This window comes from Archocentrus centrarchus, chromosome 15 (genome assembly GCF_007364275.1).
Source record: "Archocentrus centrarchus isolate MPI-CPG fArcCen1 chromosome 15, fArcCen1, whole genome shotgun sequence".
NCBI classification, from domain to species: Eukaryota; Metazoa; Chordata; class Actinopteri; order Cichliformes; family Cichlidae; genus Archocentrus; species Archocentrus centrarchus.
The window spans coordinates 14042788-14056481 of NC_044360.1; the positions used below are offsets into that span (position 1 = coordinate 14042788).

The window sequence follows — 13694 nt, forward strand, 5'->3', positions numbered from 1 at the left end:
TAATCTGCACCTCTCTGGCTGATTCAGTCTGTGGTCAGAGCTTTTCAAATATGACACAACTGCTTGTTTCATTTATATGAATGCCTCCCGGGTTTGGGGCTATTTTTGAGATCAAGCAAGTAATTTCAGAATGTCTCCAGAGTCAAAGATAGTGTCACAGCTTCTTTTCCATGTTTTCTGATTTAAAAAAAAAAAGAGTAATAATAAAAAATAATCAGTGAATCTACCAAATCTGCTAAACCAGTGATACTGAGTTAAGAGATAGGTCAGGCTTTGTGATCAATACATTATTATTGCAGATGAGAACTCGATAAGTCAGAGCAAGTACAGAAACATGCATGTATAAACTTGTAGAAGTGTCACTCACACACACACACACACACACACACACACACACACACACTACTTAAAAAAAAAAAAAAAGGTGTTCTGTATTATAATAGTTGGACTGTGCTTGAGGTTTTCATTACAGTTGAAAGTTGAGGTTTTTAGCCAGTGTTTTCCGTGATTGAAATTCTCAGTCAGCCATCAATCTGCATTATAGACTGGTTTCCCCTTGTCTGGTGGGGGCTAACTGAAACAGATTGAGACAGCTCTTGCTCACTGCATCACTAATGGCTGGCAATGAAAGACGTCTCTGTGCAGTTGACCCGTATGTGGAACAGGATCACGTCGCAGCTCAGAGCGATGGGGAGAACGCAGCTCAATATAGGGAGTCTCTTCGGCATCACTCACCAGTCAACAGCATCCTCATCCTATTGACTAAATGTTGCCCAGAAATAGAATCTAATCTTGGGGTTTGGACAGACTCTAGTTCTCCTAATGGTCCACCATTAGCTGACTGGAACAAAGCCCAAAGTATACAGAAATATAACAATATATTCTTGCGGTATGCACTGCATGGCAATAATGGGATCCTTATTATTGCCATGACACCTGCGTACTCTTCTGTAGTTATACTCAACAGCAGAGATCAGAGATGGCGCAAGAGTGATTACTCACTCACCTCTGCTTTGAATTCTTCTCATTATTTTCTGTTATTCAAGCCTCCATTAACCCTGAGAAAAGGCCACAGAAAACAGCAGGGGAAATTTGGGGGAATATGCATTTTCTCCATTCAGCTGTACTGAATGGATAATACAGAAGTGAAATCTAAGTGAAACAATTTCCAGCCCATTTTGCAGGCAGGCCACAGCCGAGACATTACCTGCATGACATAATTGACAGTGAACACAGGCAATCTTGTTAATTGATTACCCAGACCTGTGCTAATGGAAAATGCAAAGCCTCATTGTATCTTCCATAAAGCCTCTGTCAGTAACGTTTCCCCACAAAGACTACCAGAGGCAGACCCACTAATGTTTCCAGACTTTCCCCTCAGGGACCCCATACATCTCATCACCTTTCAGGCTGTTTTAATTCCGTGCATAATTACCAAAATATAAGATGATTATTCAGTCAAATGTTTATAGTGACATAGTATCTGACACACTGTTGATCAAAACAAACTTAAGTGAGAGTACACCCAATTTCCTTTTTTTGTTTTTTTGTTTTAATCCAGGTTGAGATGATGATGCGGGGGTATCGGCCCCGCTCCCCTCTCGTGCAGGATTCAGCCTCCAGCTCCTCCTCTGATGCATCGTTTGCATCAGTACTTGGGAGCACTTGTCCGCGCGCTGCTGCACCTCCCTACAGTACATTCAACCACTTTACCAGGTGATGACAGAAACGTGCTCAAGACTAAAATGATATGTTTTTAACGCGCCTGAAGTCGGAATCATCGTAGAATGGAGACGCGCCTCGGTCACTGCCTTTTATCGTTTTCTCTGAGTGGATTTGGCTCTTCACCATAACTTCCATCCTGGGTGGAACAAAGCGGAGGTAAGGTGCATTCCTTCTTGCCATCTGCCGCTCATCGCAGCATTTCCCCGGGAACTCTCGGCACTGGATTTGGCAAATTTTGGAGAGGCACCAGCTGAAGAGTTTCTTGGATTTACGGAGGGGTCACCAACCTCACGCGCGGACGAAAAGCATAACGATGCGGAACTGACCGCGAGCAAAGAAAGTTCGTCCAAAGTGCAGCCACGGTTGGGGAAAAATATCACAAGTTGTCTGCATAAGGGGGCCTTAAGCAGTAACCAAAACCTTTCCCAAACCGAAGTGTTTCCACGCGCGTCTATCCCCTTTCCCAGTAATGTAACCGAGAATAACACAGCTGATGGAGAAAATAAAATTGGTGATGTGACGGAAAACGAGGACAGGAATGTGACAGGTTGGAGACGTAGTGCGAGAAGCGCAGAGACTTGGTCCGGATTCAGACCTGAGGGCGGGGAGGATGCTTCGGTTTCGGACCAAGAAGAGTTTCACCTCACAAGTTCGACATTTGCACTCATCGGGGATACGGCTCATAACCAGGCGATGGTGCACTGGTCCGGACAAAACAGTAGCGTAAGTAGTTAATGTGCTCCAGATTTACGCACGGACCTCATTTTGACGCAGTGTGGTCATCATTCAGCCACAGGTCTTATATGGCAGTAAGAGTCATCCAGAGCTTTAATTTCGACCACGAATAACGAGATGAAAGATTCAAACTGAGAGCTTGCAGAATTTAAAGATATCAGTCTCTGCCTTGCACCCCTCCCTCTCTCTCTCTCCCTCTCTCTCTTTCGCTCTCGCTCTCTCTCTCGCACGCGCCCATACACGTGCACACACACCCTATTCATGCTGTTGTTTATTGATCGGCTGACTTGGCAGATATGGTAAAGAAAAAAAATGTTCTGCATACAGAGTTTAAGGGGAATTATGCCCTTTTGCTCTTTTGTCCGTGTTTCTCCTATTTAGTCACTCACATACTAACACATACGCTCATTTTCCTTTCCCCCTTTTTGGCAGTTCTCTACATGCATATGTTTTTTTCACGCAAAGATGGACTCAATAAACCTATCATTCGCCTCCAAACGCTTATATCTGCTCTGCTCAGGGAAAGTAAAAAAAAAAAAAAAGTCATAATAGTATAATAATTAATAAGTAATATAAGTACAATCATACAAAGAACCTGAACCTGAAGTCTTTTAGAAAAAAATACAAATTAGGGATAAATGAAGCACGAAATAACATCATAATACATTGATATGTTTAAAAACGAGCACCTGGAGACGGATGGATTACAGGTTGAAAGACAGCAGAAAGCTTGAACTGCTCAGTGGGGTTAATTCCCTGATATCCAAAGGGGCGTGCATTCTACAGTTGGGACAGATCCAATTTTCTTACGTCTGATTGTGGTTCTGAACTTCAAACAACATACAGTGGAGGATGTGAGTGAATGTAAATGCACTTAAAACAATAGGGAGCCTTATAGATGGAAACTAGTGAAACACCATAGAACCTTATATACAAGCTAAGACATCTAATATCTGTAAAGTATATATGGAGCACTGCCAAGTTCAGCTAAAACCAGAATCACTCAGTGGTCTTTTCTTCTTGTTCTGGTAAATAGCAAAAGCACCAGACTTTGTATGATTTGCAGTAGACTAATCTAATTATCAGTAAGACCACTGAAGTACACAGACGAGTCTAGTCTGCTCAGAATTAAGCACAAACTGGGTTTTTGATGTGGCAATATTTCTGAGCTGTGAGAATGCTGATTTTGTAGTGTCATGTTATGATATGATCAAAGTCCAGTGCACTCTCTCTAATGTCTATTGCTTGGGCTTGAAATGGGGAAGCAGAGAGCCAGGGGTTTTGGACAGTACATTTCTTTTGTATATATAATTCTGTGTCATCAGCATAGCTGTGGAAATTTACAATTTGAATACATTTAATAGCTGCTTTTTTTAAGTATTGCTCTACTTTGACGTTAGGACAGTTACACCTATTTGCTTTCTTGCTCATAGTTCTGATAAGGAGCCTTTCTCTGTGTACATGAACACTAGTTATGAAGCCAGAGCCAGCTGGTGGTTAGCCGAGTTTTGCATTAAGCCTGGAAGCAGGGGGAAATAGGTTCTCTTGTTCATCCAAAAGGTAATATTTACCTATCAGCGCCTCTAAATGATACTGATAAACTATATTACATCTTGTCAACAAAAGCAGAAACTTCTGTGGTTTATAGTGCGGCTCGAATTATTTCTTAGTTGTTTCCCTCCGGTTTGCATCCATTATGCTAAGCTGTAAGCCTCACAGCGTACAGTCTTCTACCTCTTGGCAGGAAAGTGAATAAGCTTATTACCCAAAATGCTGTATAGTTAGAGTATAAAAGGGGCAGTACCCTGGGGTACTAAGGATCATCAGGTCATACAATGATAATAAGGAAGCTGAAGTGTTGTTGTGTATGTTTGTGTGTTTTTAAATTAACAGCATGAGTTAGTTATACTCCTAAGCCTGTTATTGTATTAAGTCATTTTCACCAGGATTTGGCACTATCATCTTCACAGTTGCATGATGAACTTTCTGCTTCAACAAATTTTCCCCTTATGCAGAATCTCACCTCGCCTACTCACAGTCTAATGTGTGTGTGTGTGTGTGTGTGTGTGTCTGTGTGTGTGAGAGAGTGTGTGTGTGTGTGAATGTGTATGTTTTCCCACTTCTGCAACTTGCCACACCCTCTCCCCTTCTTTCTCTCTTTTTCTGTGTGTGTAAGTGCAGGCCAGGTGGTCACTAAGAAAACGTGCAGATTTTCCAGCTGGTCTACTTTTTACACATCTATTTAAAGCAGTAATCTATTTCAAAATGAACCGAGTTGCCTTGTCCTAATTAAACATCTTTGCTTAATCTATTAACACTTACAGTTTAGTCATAAGGGCTTTAATCAGATTCCCTGGAAACAAGAAGACATTTAGTATCACACATCACAGGCCTAAACAGCCCTGTCTTAGGAAAAACACGTTTGTTTTATTGGCTCTCTGATACAAAGAAAGAAGAACTGTTTAGGGGTCCATATATGCCTGTAGTGTTCATATCTGGACACGAAACATCTCCTGTGGTTTGTTGTCACACATTTGTTTTCAAGTTTGTCATACATGAAATAATGACAAACAATGACTTGTTTTATTTGCTCAAAAACTCTGGAACCCGGTTAAGTATTACACCTAAAGAAATTCACTCAGTTTGTACAGTCTGTGTTGCAGATGGTCCAAACTCATTGTTGACACATCCTGTTATTTAGTTTTTCTGTCCGGCTCAGGCAAATGCTTTGCCTCTCGTTTGCTCCTGAAGCCCAGTTGATGGATGTTACCAGTTGTTTATCATTTGTCCAATTATCACAGCTCACAAACGAAGCTGCAGCCTCATTTCAGCTTTTCAATCAACACACAAAAAAAAACAGGCAAAATCAAAAGGAGTGCTCAGTCCATGCTGCTAATTCATGTGGTCGTTGTCTGTCAAATTTAACATTTCAATACCAAGGGTGCTTTCATTAGAGTTGAACAATTTAACTGTAGCAATTAATTAGCAACCTTCAAGCACTCCATTAAGATAAAGGAATTGTAATAACTGAGATATACTTGAATGTTTGCTTCATGCTGAACTGTAGTGTTGCATTAAATTACTTTAAAATGATTTACCTGCATTAGATAATTTCAATAAGCTCAAATTCATCATTGGCCTTTGAGTGGAGCCAAGGCACAACATGTTTTACAGCAGGAATTAGAATGGCTTAAATATCCACAGGTGGTTAGTGTGTGGTATATTTGCATCAGACTTTGCTTATTTGAAGTTTGAACAAACGAGGTGTGTGCAGCTTCAAACAAGCTGCCTCTTATCTCTGCCTGCATCTTTATCAGTGCGCTGGTTCTCTTCCAACAAGTCCTCCAAGCAAGCGATTGTGTTCAATCTGTTGTTTCAGCCGTCATAGCCCAAGTCATATGCATTCCTGGCTTGAGACTGGGACACTGGACTAAGACTCTCATCTAATTGTCAGGATTTGCCTTTAAAATAGACCCTTTCACAACACTAAACTAATATTAGAAAATTTCTTTTTGTAGGTTATAAGGGTGATGAATTCCACCCTACCTCAAATAGTCAACACACTTAAAGTGTAATTTTCTGGGGGAGGACTGTCTATTCTCTTTCTGTTTTGCAGAATGGAGAAAACATCTTAGGTGTGCTGAAAGAAAAATCATCAGCCCTTGTAAGAGGTAATGGGAATAAAGATTTTGGACTCTACAATAAGGATGGAAAAAATGGTGGCTAAAGTTTTTTGGTTTTTTTTTTGTTAATGTGCATTTTTGCAAAGATTTCAGGTCACTGGCTGATGACATGTGTATAAATTGGTCAAAACGTATATGCCCACACAGTACAGGGTTAATCAACTGTGTATTAGTTTCAGTTTCAGCCACACTAAAATACCTTTTTTAAAACAAGCTTGCTGTAGTTCATAATGAATCTTTTTATGGCGCACATGTGGAAATTCAGACTGCAATTTTGGTCATCAGTATTATTAAAAGTGCAGACAGGTGACCAAAATTTAATCAGGTAAATAATCAGGTGTTGTGAGTCCCCATCAACTGAGCCTTTAACTTCAAATGATGTGGAAAAAATCAGAAAAACAGAGCGATTTTCTCCATTTATTGAAGGATTAGGCTGCGTGGGTCCAACCAAATTTTTCTAAATAATGATGCGCTAGTTTAACGTTGAACCTTTGATATTCAGTTTATCTGTTGTCCTTGTGTTTGAATGGCTTCATTCAGGTGCTCTAGTTTCCTCGCACAGTCCAAAGACTAGCAAGGTGAAATCTGGAAAGAAAAAAAAAAATTTGCCTGCAGGTGGTGAAAGGTGCTTGTCATTCTGTTTCCCCTGTGAGGCTGTCAAACTGTCCTAGGTCTTGTCCATGATACTCTGGGATAGGATTCAACATCACCGACCTGAAAAATCTGTTCTGGTGTGTTTTTACTTTATCCAGCTTGTTTTAATGTTACACAGAAGAAGAATAATACAGGAAGGACACTGTTATATTTGTTGTATAAAGGAAAAATCTAGAGGCAGAAAGCTTTTGCCAAAGCTGGAAGTGTAAACCACATTATTTTTCTTTCCCTGCTTCTACCTTGTTAAGGTCAGGACAATGAAGAGCCCTACAGCATCCAGGACAATTCTCAAAAGTTTTTGTTCACATGAAAACGCAAATTAGTAGCAGAGAGCCTCCCTAATACATCTCCCAGTCCTTGAGCTTTTCAGGAGTTCAGGCATTTATCATGGTTTATAATTATTTATCATGGTAAGCTGAATAGCCTGCTTCTGGGTACTCAAAATCTTCTTCTGTCTGTAGTATTGAATTTCTGAGTGCTCTATGCTCTGCTTCTCTGCTTTGAGCAACCGCGAGGAGGAAGCTTCACAGTTCATGACAATCCATATTTTCAGCTTCCCCATTTCTGCAGAGAGCGTCCTCCTCTTCATAGATCATGTTCTTGATAGCTTGGTGCACAGCTTCTCCTCATCTGCCTCATTGAGCTTCTGGTGAATTGTCTCATCCACTACTGCAAAACTGGAGGCTGGCCAGGTATGCAGTCAGTCACTAGTTTCATCCGACTTTTTAGTCGCCTCTATGACTCACTGACTGAATCATAGATCAAATTTCAACAGTTCCACTTTTTCCACTGATTGTCTTCTGTGCCCTTGAAAGTCAATATGTGTGAGCATCATTACAGTATCCTTTTAAACTGTAATGTTGTTGAGCTGAGTCTTTGTGTCTGTTAGGCTTGGATTGTAAGAATGATGAGATGAGCAAGATGTTAGGGTATTCACTGTCAATGCAAACATCTGTCCTATAATAATTCACTTTTATGTGGATATAAATCTATGCTATCCCATAAAAAGTGAGGCTACCACACCTAAACTACACAAATGTGAAAAAAAAGAGTCCATGGAAGACAACACTTAGGGTTAAGAAGATATGTTATGATCATTTAAGGATGAGATCGTGTAGTTTCATTTATGCTATCAATGTGAATAAAAATGTTTTTTTTTTTTTAAACCAATAATAATTAAGGAATCAAAAGTAAAATGTTGGTATTACAGCATTATGGAGGAGGTAAGTAAATGAATACATTAAAAGTAAGTCTGGAGATTTAATGCACAAAAAAAAAAGAGAGAAAATCTGCAGGGTATTGAAAAACTTGAAAGTCACGTCTCCTTCCTTTATAACTTCCAGGCTTCTTCTCCTTTTTTGTTTTGCCATAAATACCATCATCCTGGAGTCACTGTGAGAATGCTGTGTTTGCCCAAAGTACGATATTCTCAGTACAAAGCTGGCCTTACTCAAAGAAAATGCTAATGTATGAGCACTAGGAATATGCAGGATAAAATTGGCAGAAATAAGCAGTATATGGTGAGAAAAAAAAAAAAAAACTGTTGTGTGGATCGGAAAAAAAAGTAAAAAATGAAAGAAACATGCAAAGTCTTGGCAGGAGAGTAATAATCAATTATTCCTTTTATGTAAAGCAAAGGGGCAGCAAACATACAAAAGATGTCACTTTTTAAAGAAAATGAGCACAGGTCAGAAAGGATTCTGGGATTTATCAAAAGGATTGCTAAAAGGAGACCTTATCCATCATTATCATCATTAATGAATGTAATGAAAGCAAAATAATGCTTTCATTCTTTCTTTAAATCTCTAAATGTGTAAGTTAACATAAAATGCACTTTTCCCTGCTGATCAATCTGACACAATTTCATGTCCCATTTCTATCAAATGCCATATTGAAATAATTACAATCGAAAATGCGACTTTCTCTGCAGCAAAATCGAATCTGGATCATGGAGCTGCCGTCTTTCCATTTGTTTTTGCACTATGTTCTTTATGTTGCACTTAAATTGTTAAATATAGTTTAGTCATTAACACCTTTCCACCATTTTGTCCTGCCTGTGTAAATCCTGCCTCTTCATCATAGCGTCACAAACAGCTGTGTTCTGCCATTTCTTCAAAAAGCATGTTGACATGCTCAGACATCTTCAGACAACCCATGACCGACGCAGCCCGAGCGGATCTCCACCAGCTCTCCTCTCTCCCGGCTGGTTGCGATGGCTGAGATGCGGAAGCTGAGGGGTTGGCGTAGCGTTGTTTCGAGGAGGGAAACTTCACACGCATAAATAAATTCATGAAATACATAATGATAGCAACTGCAACACCATGACTTAGCACAAGACAACCAAAGACAACAAGATCATTTTTCCTGACAATTTATGGCTGTGGTACTGCCTGTACTGCATGGATAAACAGAGAGACTGTTTTTTTTAAAGCTCAGCACTGCACAGAAACTACTGGCAGGATGAGTTCAGCTCTGCCGAGCCACCAAGCCTTCCTGTGGTGAGGTTCTCTAACGCCTTGAAATCCTGCTGAGTGTGGTTTTTTTTATTGGCAAGCTGCGTTCCCCTCCTGGGTTTCCTTTCTTCTGCACCGAGTGCGGTCTAACCGAGCAGAAATTCCAAATTCAAATCAGGTAACGATCTTATTCTAGACTAGGATAAAGTTAATATGTCAGGAACAATGCATAATGAGATCTCACCTCTTTTTTTTTTTGTCATAGACATCTTTATGTTAATACAACTTATGTTGTGCAGGTCCACTCTGGCTGTTTTCACTGTGACTCACTGTTGTTTCATGAGCAGCTGCTAAAGCTTCAGAATAATTGGAGTAGTACCAGTTGGTAAGCAAAGAGCTGGCCTTTTCATATCTTCACAGTTAATGTTAGAATTACCGCTGTATCTTGAAGTAGTATTTGAGTTGTAAGCTGATTGGTGTGCCTCAGTGCCTCAGTGCTCCAGCTCAAACACTCTGCCAGTGGTTGCTGCTGTCAATATTCTTTTGTTGGCTATTGCTCAGTTTGCACCTCATTTTGTGGTTCAGAACACTTTCATTTTACAGTGGCCACCTGCATTACTTGTTCATATACCATCTGGCTGCTGCAAGAAAAGCATTATAATCAAAACCATAACTTTGATTTGCTCACTCGAGTTCTCCGTTTTGGATTTATAGCGATGCATTTTGGCACAGAGAAGGATCAGCTGTTTTACTTTATTTATGTCAGAGGAAACTGAAGAGTCCAGGGAGCTTTTAGGTTTGTCAACATGCTGCCAATCTTTTTACCTTTTCACTCAGCACTTCCAAATTTCAAACTGAGTGCTGAAGATTTAAAGGGAGTTTTGAAAAAAGAAAAAAAAGAAAAAAATCCTCACGCAGCGGGCATAACTTTTTATTTGGCTTGGAAACCTACCCACTTGCTGTCTAATCTTGCTTGCATTGATCAGACCCCTCTCCCCGTGCACACTGAGGCTCCAAAGCTTAGCGTGCAGCTGTAACCCAGCTGCTGAACTAGCCTGGGCGTTCATTTATGGTGAAGAAGCAAATGATGCGAGAGTATAAGCTTAAAGAAGAGGAAACCGTTTCAGATGGCTTGCCAACCGAGGCTTCTACTTCAACGCTGCGCCTTTGTCTCAGCATGAGAAGTCCAATAAAGTCAGATACTTGCTGTCCTGCTCGAAAGCCGAAGCTGTAACACGAAGCTGCACTTAAAATGCTGATCATTTGATGCTTACTGCCTGCCAGAGTAACAGAGTACTGGCATCAGGCACATCCTTATTTCTGCGAGAATGACAGTAAATATGTGCTCTGTCTTCTTAAAACAGTGGTTTAAAATCTTTTATTTAAATTCCCAGGCAGTAATATTTACTGTGATTAACACCTTCTTGTATTTATACATCAGTCTTATCAGGACACTGATATTTTATGTTGTGCAAAGTGCTATTGTGAAGTTGCTTCATAATTTATGATTGCAGTGACCTGCTATCCATGGGAGAGCCAACAGCTCTGACTTCAAACAACCTAGCTCCAGCGCAACATCTGCGCTACGAGGAAATGTTGCCTTTGTTAATGAAATGATATAAATTGATGTGGCAGACAAAAGCCTCTGTACATTATGTGTCTCACTCAGGTGGTATTGAAGTGTATGACAGCATGCTCTCCTGCAGGCTTTTGTTGCCATGGAGTGCATTGTAGGGCAATAAACACCGTAATAGAATTAGACAATTCTTTCTTTTTTAGAGGTGTTAAATGATGCTGTTTAATGTGGTAATATTATAAAGTGAAGTTTCATACTTTTTGCTCTGCTGCCCCTGGGGCTTTTGAATTTGCTTGCTAAGCTTTTTTTTTTGCTTTTTTTTGTTTAGTTTTTTTTTTTTAATCCTTGAACAGCATGCGCTCTAACATTGTTAACACCTCTGTGGTGTGGGTATCTAGGTGTTGTCACATTTCTTCTCCCAATTAGTTTGCCTTATTTGTGAAATTCAGTGCCACCAGTTGTCACACACTCGAGCGTCATCATAACACATATTCTTGATGTCCTATTAAAACGTGCGGTAATTAAATTTGTTCCGATCACGTTATTTATATTAACAGCAGATCATAAGTCTACTTGTGATGTGAACCTGTTAAATGTGAACGTGCAGCGGTGAAAAAGGCTTAGACAGTGACCACTTTTTGATATGTAATATTCGTCTTTATTATTAATATTCCAGTGAGTAACTCCTGTAACAACTGCTTTTATGGAATCATCCATCTGTTTAATTGCTGTGGCAAGATGTGATGACAGTTTTATTGATGGGCCGTCTTAATTCCAACAGCTGATAAGGCCCGATCAGCGGGTTGGTTAAAGTAGGAATGAATTGCAGTGTGTACTCTGCTGCTCATTTCATTTGTCTCAGGTGTTCATCCTTCACTAAGCGAATCGCCACACTGCTTTCTACCCCCGTGCCACCCCTACCCCTCTGCATACAACACCTTCATTTCACACCAGTAATCTCTTCACCTTAAGCTCTTTAAGTCCCCATTAAGCTTCCATTCATTCTTATATAATGATCAAATTCATCCCAGGCCATTTACCTTCAAGATTTAAGCTTTACAAAGGATTAAGAGTTGAAAAATCAATTTGCTTGCACTTGGATGTCAAGTAATCCACTTTGGAAACATGCTGGAGTTACAGCAGCCTAATGTGCTATGTACCACATGGTAGCTGTAGCAGAGTAGGTTAACTGCCCTGAAACCAGGATCACCGATTTGCAGTATAAACATTCGTGGTTTGTGTGGCGATACGCCATCTCGCTGAGTCCTCTGCAGCAAAGTTTGATTATTATCATTAAATGCTTTATTTAGACATATTCATAAATTAAGAAAAGAAAGTGCAAGGGTAGTTGCAGATAAATTAAAAATAACCTTTTAAATGTTTCAGTTTTTTGTAGTTCATTCCATTTATAGGCAGCAAAAATATTTAAATCTGGTAGTCCTTTGACTGGACATTGTTTAAATTTAATTAAAGAGCAGAGGTAAGCAGGCAGTTCTTACAGCCACACAGTGCTACTCTCTTCTGTAAGCTTTTTCATATAAGATACATAAAAAAAATAATCACCTGTGATAAATCCCTACTGTGATGCATAGAATCAAGAGGATTTAAAGTGGATGAAGAAGCATGCATATAAACAGTATCACACAGATTATACAATTATCTTATGACTATTGAATGAGAAACAGGATTTGTTTCTCAAAACAAAATCCAATTTTTGTTTTTTAGTTTTTGATAGGTGTTCCACATGGGTCTTAAAAGTGAGTTTAGCATCCAGCCAGAGTTTTTATAACAACAGTTTTAGTTCTACGACCGTGAAGGGTTTGAAAATGGCCTTTAGGCTGGATGCATCATTATTTCCTCCAAGAAGGTTATGTAATTGTTTGGTCTGTTACTCAAAAATTTTTTGTCTTAAAATTGTGATAATGGTAGGCTTTAGTAAATTGTAGCAAATAATGAAATAACAGTAAGTGTTTATTAATCATTCATAATGTTATAGTCTAATTATGTGATTAGTTTATGTAATTAAAAAAAGCATTATTTCATATTTAGGCTGCTGGCACTGATTCATCGGTGGCTCACATGTCTTTGTTGTAAGTTGTCTGATTTAAACCCTAAACCTAAACAAGGTGCTTCAATCTAACCGGACAGCTGGCAAACGCAAAATGAAACAATTGAAATCAAAACTAAGCAGTGAAAGAAACAGTACACACACACACACACACACACACACACACACACACACACACACACACACACACACACACACACACACACACACACACACACACACACACACAGATTTTCCATATCTGCCTTTCTGTATATGACATAAACATAAATAAGCTCTATAAACATTATCTGGATTGTTATTCTAAAGTTGCAGCTGCTTTACTAACCTGCTATTCAATAATTAGCAAATATTAGTAACTATTATTTCATTGTGTGTTCATAGTAAATAGCTATTAACTAAAGGTTTATTAATGATACATTTGCCATTGATTTATATGGTTATTATGATGGGTTACTAACATTTTTACAAATGCTTGACCAAACCTGTAAGTGATTAAGTCTGGAGTCCATCAAGATCTGCTCAGATCAGATTCTAATAAATAAAAAAATAAATAAAGGTATTGGAGTTTATTTTTCATTCAAACAAACAAACAAACAAACAAACAAACAAACAAACAAATGGGAAAGAAGGAGTGAGCCATAAGCCAGAGTAGAATATTAACCAAACAGTGAGTTGCAGAGTTGTTTTACCCCTACTGTAGGCAGCTGACACCAAATAGGACACCTTTGTTCCAATTCAAAGGTAAAGATGTGCTAAAACACATTTTAGTATCATCTGAATTCAGAGGACAAATTACC

At 39.2% G+C, this 13694-nt stretch overlaps 1 pseudogene; it reads left to right on the top strand.

Annotated features, from left to right (window-relative positions):
- The first annotated feature begins 1787 nt into the window (after nucleotides 1-1787).
- The window catches only part of LOC115793035 (VPS10 domain-containing receptor SorCS1-like), a 53088-nt pseudogene continuing 41181 nt past the window's right edge, over nucleotides 1788-13694 (top strand).